Here is a 14,860-nt window from a genome sequence, read left to right as displayed (position 1 = left end):
CTAGAAAAGCTGTGAAAAAATAGCACATGTCCATATGTCCCTCACCCAGTTCTCCATTAAAGTTAACCTCATACACAACCACAGTATAATGATCAAAACCAGAAGATGACATTGGCCCATTACTCTACAGGCACTACAGGTGCTAATCATGACTGATGAGGTCGCTGTGACAGCCAGCGTCCCTGCCCACCATACTGAGCGTTCCTGCCTCTCCTGAGGCTTAATGTCAATGATATCACAAATCAGATCCGTTTCCTACTTCAGCACTTTTTGGAGTCTTAACAATTTATTTTATTGACATTTAATGGACACACAGTAACTGTACACCTTCATGGGGGTAAACAGGGATATTTTCATACATATGTTTTATGGTGATCAGACCAGGGCAATTAGCTTATCCATCATCTCAAATGCTTATTATTTCTTTGTCAATATCCTCCCTCGAGCTATTTAAAACTATATATTATTGTTAACTGTAGTCATCCTACAGTGGTATAGAACACTAGGAATTATTCCTCCCGTCTAACTATAATTTTGTATTCTTTAACAAATCTCTCCCTTTCTTCAATCCTTCCCAGCCTCTAGCATCCTCTGTTCTACCTTTTACTTCTATGAGATCAACTTTTTTAGCTTCCACGTGTGAGTGAGAAGATGAGGTGTTTAACTTCGTGTTCCTGGCTCATTTCACTAACCATAATTCCTCCAGTTCCATCCATGTTGCTGTGAACAGCAGGATTTCATTCTTTTTATGGCTGAGTAGTATTCCATTGTGCATATACACACTTAAAAAAATGTGTATATACATTTTTGATTCATGTTTATACATGGATACTTCATCCGTTCGTCTACTATTGGACACCTACACTGATTCTGTATCTCGGCTGTTAGAACTAGTGCTAGCAGACTCTTTAATAATCTGAAATTCCAGTCCCCACCCAGGCCCAATTCAGGGCCTACTCACGTCATGATGTTGAAAATTTACATCACTCTTTTTATCCACATAAAACATGGTTATGACAAATACTTTAAAAAGATGCATATGAATTATAATGGTAATTGGCATTGGATGAGGACTTATCACATGCTAGTCAGTGTTCTGAGTGCTTTTATCTGCACCAATTCTCTCATAAGCTCTATGAGGTGGACCCTACCATCCTTCCACCCATTTTACAGGTTCAGGAAGTAAAGTGGAGAGAGGCCAGGTGCCCGTGGGGAGGGAGCTGCCTAGGCAATGACTGGGCCAGGGCACAAGCCCAAGGACTCACAGTGATGTCTGTCTGTTCCACACAGCACTGCAGGACCAAAGACAGGAAGGGACAATTCCTACATGAGAAGCAGAAGATGGCCAGGGACTCACAGTCATGTCTGTCTGTTCCACACAGCACTGCAGGACCAAAGACAGGAAGGGACAATTCATCCATGAGAAGCAGAAGATGGCCAGGGACTCACAGTCATGTCTGTCTGTTCCACACAGCACTGCAGGACCAAAGACAGGAAGGGACAATTCATCCATGAGAAGCAGAAGATGGCCAGGGACTCACAGTCATGTCTGTCTGTTCCACACAGCACTGCAGGACCAAAGACAGGAAGGGACAATTCCTACCTGAGAAGCAGAAGATGGCCAGGGACTCACAGTCATGTCTGTCTGTTCCACACAGCACTGCAGGACCAAAGACAGGAAGGGACAATTCATCCATGAGAAGCAGAAGATGGCCAGTCAAGATTTGAAAAAGTACTCAGTCTCCAAGGAAAGAAGAGGAAACTTGGTCATATACCATTTTCAATGTATGAAATTAGAAAACAAAACAATAACAGGAAAAATAGAAAGCAAACACACAAAAAACGACTCTGCTGGAGCTCACAGGAGAAAGGTCACTCCACAACCCCTGCCCCGCTGCAGATAAGGACAATGTGTGCTTCAGAGAACGTCTCCTAAGTGTTCCCACTCACAGGCCTGAACGTCTGAGCCAGCCACTGTCTCTGCACCGCAGGTGATTACCTGGAGTTCAGCCATGAAGAACTTGACCTAAGCTTTGTTTTCCTGAAAACGACCTTTATCTTCTGAATTCTTCCGTCCTTATCCTTTTGCTTATTGATATTAAAAAATGCCTAATAATCTATGTTTTCTCATGGCGTCTGTAAAGCTCCCAGGGGACTCTTTTATTTACCTGTGTCAGGGCCAAGCACAATCCATCCAACATCTCTCTCTTATTTCATGAGCGACTGGCTGAGAATTTGTTTCCCTGAAACTCTAAATAAATGACTTGAGACTTGCAGTGATTAGAAAATATTCTCAGCGGCCAGTCACTCTCTTTGTAGCTTATCTCCTCTTCCCTACAAAAGGCTACAGCAAAACCAACCTGCTAAGGACTTTGATCTTTGGGCGTGGGATGCTGTCTCTGGTTCAGTCCCCCATATAACATCAATTTTCTTGCCTGTGTGCTTGTTTTTTTTCTTTGACAAGCTTTTTAAAGGGTTATGTTATTACACAGTCCTTCGCCCTACGTCTTTTTCTCCTGTTATTTATGGTTAAATCACATAGTAGCTGCTAGAAGCTGCTTCCGTCCTCTGTGGACGCCGGAGAGCTATTGCATTGGGTCACTCACATTTGCCATCACATTCCTTCCCTTTCTCAACTCTAGTTTGTGCCACAGCATGTTGTATGAGGTGTCTTAAAGTGTTTCTGGAGGATGGAGACCCTGTGCTTGCAGATGAATCATGCACAGATATCTTCATCTCCGTGTGTACACACACACAAGTGTTCTCTCATTTTTTTTTAAATGCATGTCTCTTTTGGCCTCCCCTTTGAAGTTACATTAAAAATATGATTGTAATAGTTAGCACTTAGAGAGCCCTTACTCTGTGCCAGGAACAATCAGAAGTCCAGGCATGGACACCTCTCTCACTGGCACACAGAGCGTCTGGGACACTGGGAGGCAGACACACTCCTCCTACAGAGAGAGGGAGCAAACAGTCAGGAGCTGTAATAACGTTTATCACACAGCTCAGCCTATGCTGTTGATCAGTGCTGCCCAGCAGTGAGACGCACTCCCATTTTTACCCTGGGTCTCTTTACTTCTCCAAACTACCATGAATTCCTAGCCACAGGCCCAGCATATGTTTTCACCATCATAGGCCACCTTTAACACCACAGCATTCTCTTTAAAAAAAACAAAACAAGAAATCTGCATGATTCAACACGCTGAAACATTCACTGCACAAATAATAGGTTGCTAATAAGCTTGCAAGGCACATATTTTAGGCATTAGTGGAGAGGGCCCCCATCATCACATGGGGAGACAGGGAGGGAAAAAAGAAGGAAGAGGAAGGAAGGAAAGAGGGAAGTAAGGAAAGAAGGAAGGAAGGAAAGAAGGAGGGAGGGATGAAGGGAAGGAAGAACAAAGGGAAGGAATGAAGGAAGGAAAAGAAAACATAAAGGAAAGAAGGTTCTCTATTGGAGGGAAGGAAGGAAAGAAAGAAGGAGGGAGAGAGAGAGGAAAGGAGGGAGGGAGGGAAGGATGGAGGCATGGAAGGATATGAAGGAGGAAAGAAAAGAAAAGGAGAGAAAAGTTAGAAGAAAGAAAAAAGGCAGGAGAAAAGGGGAAAAGTAAAACTTTAATTTTTCAATCTCTAATATAAAATTGATATTATATGGGAAAATCAGAATTTATTTGACTCTGAGTCTTATGTTGAAGTTTTGATTGGTTTTTGTTTTGAATTTTGAATTACATACAAGAGTGGAGCTGTGGGGAAATGCTATACCATTTTTTTCTCGTGCTTAGCTGTTAATTTTATCTAGATGGTGACAATCTATCCAGTCTACTCTAAATACCTACTGATGTTTTCCAAGTTATCCACAGGCCAGGAGAAGCCTCAGAAGCGGTTTCTGGTTCCAAAAAAACAGAGTGAAGTGGGACCGGGTCATCCCAACAGAAAAGGCAGTGGCTACCTTGGCAGAAACACCTGCAATGGCCATCGTGTCCCTGCCAAGTCCTTCTCCCATAAAGGGGAGAAGTGCCATTTGAAATATCACCTCCAGTACAGTATTGGATAGAAATACTGGATAAAGACAGAAACGTGAATAACACTGCTGTGTCCCTGAATTAAAGCAAAACAAACCTGGAGTCAGCCACCTCTGAAATGCTTGTTAAACAATATGATAAGCTCCTACAATTTCAGCCTCTTTTACGTCATATTCTATGTATGGGCAGGACGGAGCTCTGCACACTGAGCAGACCCTTGAGCTCTCATCCCCCTGCTCCCTTGAAATCCCAGCACTCCCCTTCCCAGAACTTTCTCTTGCCTGAATTGTGCCAGTAAGACTTCCCAGAAATTAAACTTTGCCAATGAGCACTTTGGGACTCACATGGCAACACAATGAATAAAAATAATGATGCGAATCAGGTCGAGTTAAAATAAAAATCATGCAGTTATTATTAACCTAAAAGTTTGGAAAATTCTGCAGGGATAGATGGCCTTTTGCCTGGGCTAATTAAAAGAATGAAGTTTAGCTTCTTTGGCGTGAGTCATTTCAGTCAGTGTCATCACCTTCTACAGAGACATGTAAGTGGGAAGTGGAGAAATCGTCACCATCACTCATTTCATGACTCACACGCAGGATGCGGACAGAGGATCTCAGGGTTGTGGGTTCCCCTCTGCAGGTGCACTCGGAGTCTCCTGAGGGCCCCATCTGTCCAGCAGGTCCCACAGGTCAAGGCTCTCCTACATTTGGGTGGGTCACAGTCATGAGAAGAATGGGAAATGGCCGGCTTTTCGATGTGTTATTCACAGAAAAAACTAAGGGGCCAGTATGAGACAACACCCAACTTCACCGGTAGTCAGACAAACACGAATTCAAATGAGATTGCATTCCTGTCTATCTGCCTCTTCAAAATAATCAAGTGTGGAAACAGGAAGCGTGGATCAAAACTGAAAGTTTGGCCAGGCCAGGCGATTCACACCTGTAATCCCAGCTTTTGGGAGGCTGCGGTGGGCCGATCACTTGAGGTCAAGAGTTCGCGACCAGCCTGGCCAATAAGGTGAAGGCCTGTCTCTGCTAAAAATACAAAAATTAGCCAGGCGTGGTGGTTTGTGCCTGTAGTCCCAGCTACTCAGGAGACTGACACAGAAGAATCTGGGAGCTGGAAGTTGCAGTGAGCTGAGATAGCACCACTGCACTCCAGCCTGGGCAACACAGAGAGACTCGGTCTCAAAAAAAAAAAAAAAAGGAACTGAAAGTTCTTCACTTGGCAATGTTTAACCAAGCTGAAGATGCACACACAGGTTGACCCAGTAATTTTATTCCCAGGTATGTTCAAATGCACATCAGAAAACCTGTCTGACAATGTCCACTTGGGAAATACCCTCAGCACCAAGCTATCCGGGTGTATCCAGTTCCCATGCACGGAGCCTCTAACTGCTGTTTCCTTTGGCTTGGCATTAGCTGTACGGACACTTCCAAGATTGCTCCCATGCACGGAGCCTCTAACTGCTGTTTCCTTTGGCTTGGCATTAGCTGTACGGACATTTCCAAGATTGCTCCCATGCACGGAGCCTCTAACTGCTGTTTCCTTTGGCTTGGCATTAGCTGTACGGACACTTCCAAGATTGCTCCCATGCACGGAGCCTCTAACTGCTGTTTCCTTTGGCTTGGCATTAGCTGTACGGACACTTCCAAGATTGCTTATTATGCAGTATCTTCTTTCCTTCTTATAATCACATGATTCTCACCTTCACTCCTCACACTTCCACACAAAGAGCGTTCACTAAAATATTTTACATTAAGACCTTCTCTGCCTTTCTCACCCAGTGCATTGGGTCTTTGCATTCAACAGCTTTCAAAATTCTTATCACAATATTTCAGGCCTTTTGTACATTATATTCTATTTAAATGATTCCACCCAGGTTTTCACAATTCAGAGATTACAGCTCCATGCAATGTTTTGTTAGAAATATATTCATATATTCACTTTGTGAGCTGTCAAACACATCCCATGAGCTGGCATTTAACATCTCATTTGATAGCATAATTCAACAAAAAGGATAAAAAGAAGTGCTATTTATTTATAGTGTGGAGTGAATTTTTACAGGCATATTAGATAGGCAGGCACTGTCACGCCAAAGCAAACCTTCTGCACCTCTGACGCCATCATGAAGGTCAAAGAGGAAAAGGGAAGGAACAGAGGCAAGGACAAAGAGGCAGTGGAATGTGAGAACTTCTCCTAATTATGTAATTCTGATTATATAATTACTTTTTCTTAAGCCATCTCTCTTGTACCTTCTAAAAATAATGCCGAAGTTATTCTCATAAATCAAAGGTGAAAACCGTCATCCACGTTGCTTTGTCAACGTGAAAACATCAACCCTTGAGCAAAAAGTTTAAGAAAATACGTGCCCCATGCCAAATCCACAGATGTTACTATTATGTACCCAGGCAGTGATGTCTGAGGGCAGGGAGCTGGAAAATCCCGTTCAGATTCCTGCAGCACGATAGCAGGACCCGAGAGACGATGGTAATGGGATTGGCACCCTCTCCAGATCCTTTCCCCATCAGCATCTGCTGCCCACCTGGAACCCCTCTCCCACCGTCCACCCAAGCCGTTGAGGGGCGCTGATCTGAGCTGTGGTTCTGGGTCTAGCCACAGTGATTGGTTCAGGGTGGATGCATAATCCAAGTTATGCCACACAAACACATTGATTACCAGCCCCAGGACCTGTGCTGGGCCTGCCTGGGGAGAATAGCTTTCTCCCTGCAGTGGCCAAGTCAGCAAATGGATGCTGGGAGCTTCTGGCAGGGAGGAAGGAAAGGCATGCCTGAGAAAGAGCCAGGACAGGGAGACAGGATGTTAAGAACACTGCCTGAGCACCTGACCCCAGATTCCTAGTACCAGGCCACCCCTGAACTTCTCTACATGCATGAGGGACTTCATTCGTGTAGCACCTAATTATATCAATTGGAGAAAGCCACCTGATAAGCCCAGCAACCAAGAGGAAGTCTTCCACTGGGGGTACAAACACACAGGGTCCGACGCAATGCAGAGAATCTGACAGATGCCATCTGCAAAGAGAGGACTGACTCATGGCTGCCTACCCATCAGTCATTCTCTCACGCTTCTTCCTTAACCACAGGACCTGCTCCCACATATGCAGCCTAATAACGTCAAATACACCCTCCCTAGAGTCTCTCAATCTAGGACCCACGGTGAAACAGTGGGATCTAAAGAGAAGGCTGGCATCAGGATTTGTGGAAAGGCTTTATTCTTTGTTAAAAAGACGTAAGTGAGGAGAAACACACCTCTCCTTGCCTTTGGTCATAAATGGGTGAGAGTGTGATGTCTGGAAGAGCTGCAGCTATACTGTGGCCACGAGGAGACAAGCTGGAATATGACAGCCAATGCGCTGGGTATAGCGGAAGGGAAAGATAGAAACGTTGGAATAATGCTGGTGTGTCACTGAATTGGAAGGAAACTGGAGACGACCACCTCTGAAGTGTTTGTTATGCAATCCAATAAACTCCTGTAATCTCAGCCACTTTTAGGTAACATTCTACTAGCTGCAGTTGAAATCATTCTAAATAATACGCAAATCTCACATCCTCTTCATGTATTTGCAATCGAGATTTAGAAGATGCTTGGCAAATGTGTGCAGATACAAAAGCCCTGTGGAGATAACGAAGTCACCTCAAGAAATCCTTTCTGGTGGCCGTAATGGAGTGAAACTAGAAGATTAAGATTGGAATTACCTAGGTTCCATCCCTTCATCACCTGCTGTCTGCCTAGAAGGCTTTGAGCATTCAACCACAGTAAGTGTGTACTCATTGGAAGAGATCTTCAAAAGAGGGCAGAAAACAATTCAAAACAAGATTTTCTGTGGTCACCAAAAATGTGGCCCTCCCTGTCCAATTCCATTGCAAAAGAAAGTTCCAACACATCCTGCCTGCTCTCACTCACTCACTCCTCACTCACTTATCCTTTCATTAGACAAAGGCTTTGTGCCTAATACTGTACAGCTCAACTTTTTAAAGTAAAGAAGAAGAAAAAGAGAACAGGTGTTAAAAACGCAAGATGATCAGTACTAGGCCTCGAAGGGCCACAGAAGGAGAGCTACGCTTGGCTCTCACCGACAGCTGTAAGGTGTCGATCTAAACAACAGAGAGAAACGCTGGAGGTTTTGAGTTTAATCAGAAATAACAGGGCCTTGCAATGCAAAACACGCCTGCCATGGCAACCATGGCTCCATTCAGGAAGACAAAGGATAACAGGGATTTTTAAAAGTAAAATGAGGAGGATTACATAAGTTGTTTAAAGATGATCAGCCTTGGCTATAAGAATTAATCACAAGGGTGGCGACCGCCCAAGGTTGCTGTGCAGACGTCCTTGCGGGAGCACATTTTGTGCAAGGTTGCAGTGGCCTTGGTGGAGGGCTGTGGTTTCTGGCGGTCTCTAGGGGTGGTTCTGATGATCAAGCAAATACTCATGAGGTGCTCCTCTCATGGTTTTCCCTGGCTCCATTTTGTCAGGGTTTGGCAGAGTGACTATTTTAAATCCGTCAGCTTTCCCAAAAGCAAGGGAGGGACACGGAGTTGTGCATTATATACAGACCCCTTAAACAGCCCCATGCAAGACACATGCCACTCAAAGGAAAGGTGTCAGGGGGTATGAAGAGGGATGAGAAGCAGAGACTGTCTAGATCAGGCTGTTGCCATAGGCACCAGGATTTGTTCTGCAAGTTGCACGTCTTCATGGAAGGCTACTTCCTCACAATGACCCCTCTCGCCTTCCCAGGGAAGTTCAGTCCTCCGAATTCTGAGTGGCTTATAAACTGGAAAAACGCAGAGTGCTTGCCAGCCATAGACAGCACGTCGGGCTTAACACTGTGAGATATGAGATGTGTTCACCTTATTCGTAGTCTATACCTCAGCTGTGATATTTATAAAACAATTGCAAGCAAGCACTAAGAGGCCACCCAATAGCTACCCAAGCCCTGGTTTTACACACTAAAAAGTGCATTCACCTACGAATCGGTGAGTAGGGCTGGCACAGGAAAAGAACTAGATGAGCCTGGAAACTTTTGGGGGAACCAAAAAGTAGGGAAAGTCTAAAAAAATGATGGAGATTTGTCAACAGGACATGAAAGCCAGCTTGGAGGCACTGCCACTGGGCAAATGCAGAACCAGTGAAGCATAAAATAATGATGATCAAGGAATATAGCCTGCTGAACACAGCAAGAATCCATCCTCATGTCAAGGGATCAACTGATGATGTCTTAGTCAGCTTGGGCTGCTATAGACTTAACAAACCCTTATTTCTCATGGTTCTGGAGATGGGAAGTCCTAAATTAAGGGAGCAGCTGATCACTTCCTGTCCTGCAGAAGGCCAGCTTCTCACTGTGTCCTCTCAAGGCAGAGAGAATGAGCAATCTTTCTGGTGTTTCTTCTTATAAGGACATTGATCCCCTCATGAGGGCTCTGTTCTCATGACTTCCTCTAAATCTAATGGGCACGGCACATGTATACCTCTGTAACAAACCTGACATTCTGCACGTGTACCCCAGGACTTACAGTATAATAATATATATATAATCTAAAAAAAATAATAATAAAGCCCCTACCTCCAAGTACCATTGCATTGGGCATGAGGTCTTCAACATACGCATTTGTAGGGAATGGAAACATTCAGTCCATAATAGGTAGAAAAACAGTAATCAATACATGGAGAGAAGGGAAAGATTTTCCCTGTTGCAGAAATCAAGTAACTTATCATTCTGATGAATGTTGAAGCAATGGTGGAGTTAAAAGATCATCATGTATCAAGCATTAAAATTCAGTCCAAAAGATTCATCTGTGGATTTGAAAATGATTTAATTTTGGCGAGTCACCGGACATTTATTTTTTTGTTTTCAGTCAGAGTTGCTTTCTATATTGCCCAGGCTGGTGCAGTGGTATGATCATGGCTCACTCCAGTTTCAACCTCCTCGGCCTCCCAAGTAGCTGGGGCCACAGGCATGTGCCTCCCCCACCCTGCCCCTGTGGATAACTTTTAAATTTTTGTAGAGATAAGATCTCACCATGTTGCCCAAGATGGTCTCAAACTCCTGGGCTCAAGCAGTCCTCCTACCTTGGCCTCCTAGAGTGCTAGGATTATAGGTATGAGCCACCATGCCTGGCTATGGATGTTTAAATGGTCTCAAAGTATCTCCTCAAAAGGTACATATTGATGACAAAGAGTACGTGCTAAGCTGATAGTCGATACATCTGGCACTCACTGCCTTAACCAAATGACCAAATGACCAAGGTGAACATCTCTGGCAAAGGGACTGCTTACAGCATTCACAAATGGGAAAATACCATCAGCATTGTTTCTACTTCACTTTTTTTTGAGACAGGGTATCAGTCCATCACCCAGGTTATAGTGCAGTGGTATGATCATAGATCACTGCAGCCTCAATCTCCCAGGCTCAAGTGATCCTCCCACCTCAGCCTCCCAAGTAGCTGGGATTACAGGTGCACAACACTATGCCAGGCTATTTTTTTTTTTAATGCTTTGTAGAGATGGGGTCTCCCTGTGTTGCTCAGGGTGACCTCAAACTCCTGGGCTCCAGTGAGCCTCCCCCCTTGGCCTCGCAAAGTGCTGGGATCGCAGGCATGAGCCACAGTGCCCAGTCTTACTTCACTTTTTAAACTGAGCCGTACACCTTGATTATTCCTAGACGGTTGTTCCTTGGAGATTGTTGTATCTCAGCAATGCAGAGCCACTTCATTCTTTCTCATGGCCTAGTATGGGTACTACACCATTTTTGTTTGCTTTTTAAAAAATAAAAATTATATTTATTTAACTTGAACAATGTAATGTTCACACACACACACATACACATACACACACATTGTGAAATAATGACTCTACTCAAACTAGGTGACATATTCATTGCCTCATAAAGTTACCACTTTTTTCTGTGTTGTGAGAACACTTAAGATGTACTCTTTTAGCAGCTTTCAAGTATGCAAATGGAGTATAATGATACCAAATTGCCATACTGTACATTAGATCTCTAGCATTTATTCATCCCACATACTTCAGATTTTTTATCCTTTAACCAATAGACCCAGTTCTACCCCATGCTTCCCCTAGCAGCAATCATTCTACTCTTCTATGAGCTAGATCTTTATAGATGCCACCTACAGGTGAGCTCATTCGGTGTCTTCCTGCTTCTGACTTATCTCGCTTAGCAAAATGTCCTGCAGCTTCCATGTTTTACAAATGGCAGGATTTCCTTCTTTTTAAAGGTGGAATAATATTCCACTGTGTGTGTGTCGAGTGTGGTGGTGGTTGTGTGTGTGTAAACGGAGAGAGAGAAGGGGGATTTGATTGTGATAAAAGAGTTACATTTGTGGAATATGGGTGAAGAGCAACTGAGAATTCTTTGCACTATTCTGATAACACTTTTAGGCCTCAAATTGTATCAATAATTTGTATATAATATCTACATAAATAGATGTTATATAACATATATTAATAATATATAACATCTATGTAATATATATTATAATCTATTAATAATATATTATATATGTGATTATATATTACAAAAAAAAGTTTTTCTTTTTAGTTCATGCCTTTTATTAACTCAGTTACTTGTCTTTTGGTTTGTTGAAGCAGTAAGTCAGACAACATTTGCCACAATAATGTCTGTCAAAGTGGCTTGCCATAAACACTCCAGCGCCACATTCGTCAGAAGGGCACTCTCGATGAAGGCGACTAATTCTGCCATTCTCATCCACCTTGTAATATTTCAGGACAGCCAGCTTGAGCTTCTTTCTCTTGTGCTTATTCCTCATGGGAGTGGTGTAAGGCTTCTTCTTCCTTTTTTAGCACCACCACGAAGTCTCAACACAAGATGAAGAGTAGACTCCTGAATGTTATAGTCAGACAAAGTATGTCCATCTTCCAGTTGCTTGCCAGCAAACATCAGTCTTTGCTGATCAGGAGGAATCCCTTCCTTATCCTGGATTTTGGCCTTTATGTTTTCTATTTGTTGAAAGAGGAAAGTGATAAGCTGTGGCTGCGTCCCCACCAAAATCTCATCTTGAACTGTAGCTCTCACGTGTGTGGTAGAAATAATCTAGTGGGAGGTAATTGAATCATGGGAGCGGTTACCCTCATGCTGTTCTTGTGATAGTGAGTGAGTTCTCACGAGATCTGGTGATTTTATAAGGTGCTTTTCCCTGACTGCACTCTGCTCTTCTCCCTGCTGCCTCCATGCGAAGAAGGATGTGTTTGCTCCCCCTTCCACTACGATTATAAGTTTCCCGAGGCCTCCCGAGCCTTGCTGAACTGTAAGTCAATTAAACCTCTTTCTAAATTTCCCAGTCTTGAGTATGTCTTTATTAGCAGCGTGAGAACGGACCAATGCAGGAAGTCAGACACAGAAGAGAACGAAGTAATCTCCAAAGCCGACAGAGCTACTCCATGCATGACTTTGGAGTCAGTATCATGTTGCCCTAAGGGCGAAGGTCATAAATAGACATAGGCATGAGGAATGAGTCTGGTGTTCTAGTAATAGCCAATTTCTTGCTCTGAGTGTGTCAGTTTGTGAAAATTTGTCAGGCTGTACACATAGGTGCACTTTTCTCTGTAATAAACACACTTTTTGCATGCATCTCAGGGTTTGGTAAAAAGTTTAAAAAACAGACACCATATTTTAATATGGATTCAAGTCAAAGGCACAGGTCACTGTGGCTCCATCTCTGTGCAGGCTGATTGGGAAGCCTGGGGGTCAGGTGCAGTGATGCTATTTGAATCCCTGAAGGGCCTCTTCCCTTCACATCCCATTATTCCTCATGTCTAAAGCTACACTGTTGAATTTTGGGTTTCAGGATATCCTGGAAACCTTGAACTTGGCCATGATAGAGGAGGGAGCTTCTTAGCAGAGTCTCAGAACCCAGATGGGCATTCCTGCTCTTGGACCAAATATGGGCATCCTGTTGGCTGCCAGTGAGAGGTGGGTCTCCCCAGAGAATAAGGAGAAGGAAATCAGCCAAACTACAGTCTTTCCATCTCCCTGACAACAGCGATAAGAGACTGAGGGGCTCAGAGACTCAGAGTCTGTACTGCAAACCCCCTCCTCTTATTCCAAGGAAACAACATTTTTATTTAGCTTGGTGGCAAGCAAAGAAACAAAACCATCAACTCACTTTGTGAGAATGCATCTGAATTTTTCTGCCTGATCCTTGGACCACCCATGTTTGAAGTGCCTTCAGCCTTTGCTGTGTGTTTTGCACTCGGTGGGTAAGTCCAGTCTTTGTTTGCCTTGGGAAGAGGAGGGAGGAAAAAGAGTGCCGGGTAGAACCTTGAAAGAGGCAATGTGAAAAGGCTTTCCAGTTATTCCTAATATTTAAAGAGTTCCTTGAGTGTCTGGGACATGTGGCACTTGGAATACGCAGAGGAACAGGGCTCTGTCTAGACTAGTGGGTCTCACATTGATCTTGCCACAGGTCATGACCATGCCTCACCTTGCCTAAGTTTCTGCTTTGCAGTAGGAAAAGAGCTTCTTAACAAAAGTTCACTGAGCAGCTCCTACATGTAAGTGCTAATCTGCACACCACACATTTATTGGTCGACGTAGTCTTTACAAGACACCTTAATTTCTCTGAGTCTTGATTTCCTTGCATTTAAATGAGAATGATAAAAATGCATCTCCAAAAAGGTTTAGTAATGAGACAAAAACAACAAGGTACAGAAAGCGCCTGGAAGAGGGACTGGTACATTTTAAGTTATCAGGGAATTACAGCTGATATTTTTATTGCTCTAAATGTTAAACGCCATGTATAATCCAGAGACGACACATGCAGTGTCTCAGCCTTCTCTCCGTGAGTGCCCTTCGGAGCTCCTCTGTCTCCAGCAGGATCACAGGCACCTCCTCCCTCCAGAGCTGATGGATCCAGTGTGACCCTGGTTCTGGCAGAAAAGTCCTTTAACATCAGGAAGAGCAAAGGTCTCTATTGGTTGAAGCAAATTATTTTAAATCTTGTTTTCCCCATAAAGACTTCCATAGAACTGCTTCGGTAGAACTGCTTTAGATGTTTTATTTGTTGATTTATTTTGTTTTGTTTTTGAGTCATTGATGCAGCAGTTATGTTTCTTAGTGTTAAGGACTTCTCTTTGGCAAGACATCTGTCTACAATCACTTCCCTATGGTTTAAGAAGCATACTTGACTTCACTCTTCAGCATGCACTTGATTGGTTTAAGTCACTGATTCTCAGCTGGGGGTAATTTTGCACACCCCAGGCATTTGGCAAAGACTAAAGACAATTTTGCTTGTTACAACTGTGGGGGCTGCAACAGGCATGGAGTGAGTAGGGGCCGGGAGTGTGGATAAACGAGCTGCAATGCACAGGTCTGACCTTGCAAGGAAGATTTACTTGTCCTCAAGTATGTCACGAGGTGGAGAATGGGCTGTGTGAACACCTGCTCTGAACCTTTTGAGTGAGCAGTTCACTGACATGTACAGACACATTTCCTCAGGACTTATTTGGAATATTTTCTGTGCAGCCTCTTGCCACTCACACTGTGTTTTCATTCACCTGGAACCCCCACCCACCTGTCTACAGTGGCATGACTCACTTGTCTCCAATAGATCGTTGGGCAAGTGGCACTTTCTCTGTGAGGCCACCCCTACCCACTCAACATCACTGCTATCCTCCATTCACGGTCTGTTTCTCTCTTCAGTGGTCAGCAGTAACGTTCTGCACAATGTTACTCCCTTTTTCATTTTCTCTAGTCTGAAAGTCCCTCCCTCATGCCAAGAAATGTGCCTGGCTCGTGAGGAACTTAATGAATAGTGTTCGAATAATGATCTATGAGA

The sequence above is a fragment of the Callithrix jacchus genome, chromosome 9 (assembly GCF_049354715.1).
Source record: "Callithrix jacchus isolate 240 chromosome 9, calJac240_pri, whole genome shotgun sequence".
NCBI lineage: Eukaryota > Metazoa > Chordata > Mammalia > Primates > Cebidae > Callithrix > Callithrix jacchus.
The sequence above is the reverse complement of the archived record's forward strand: the minus strand, read 5'-3'. Positions refer to the sequence as shown.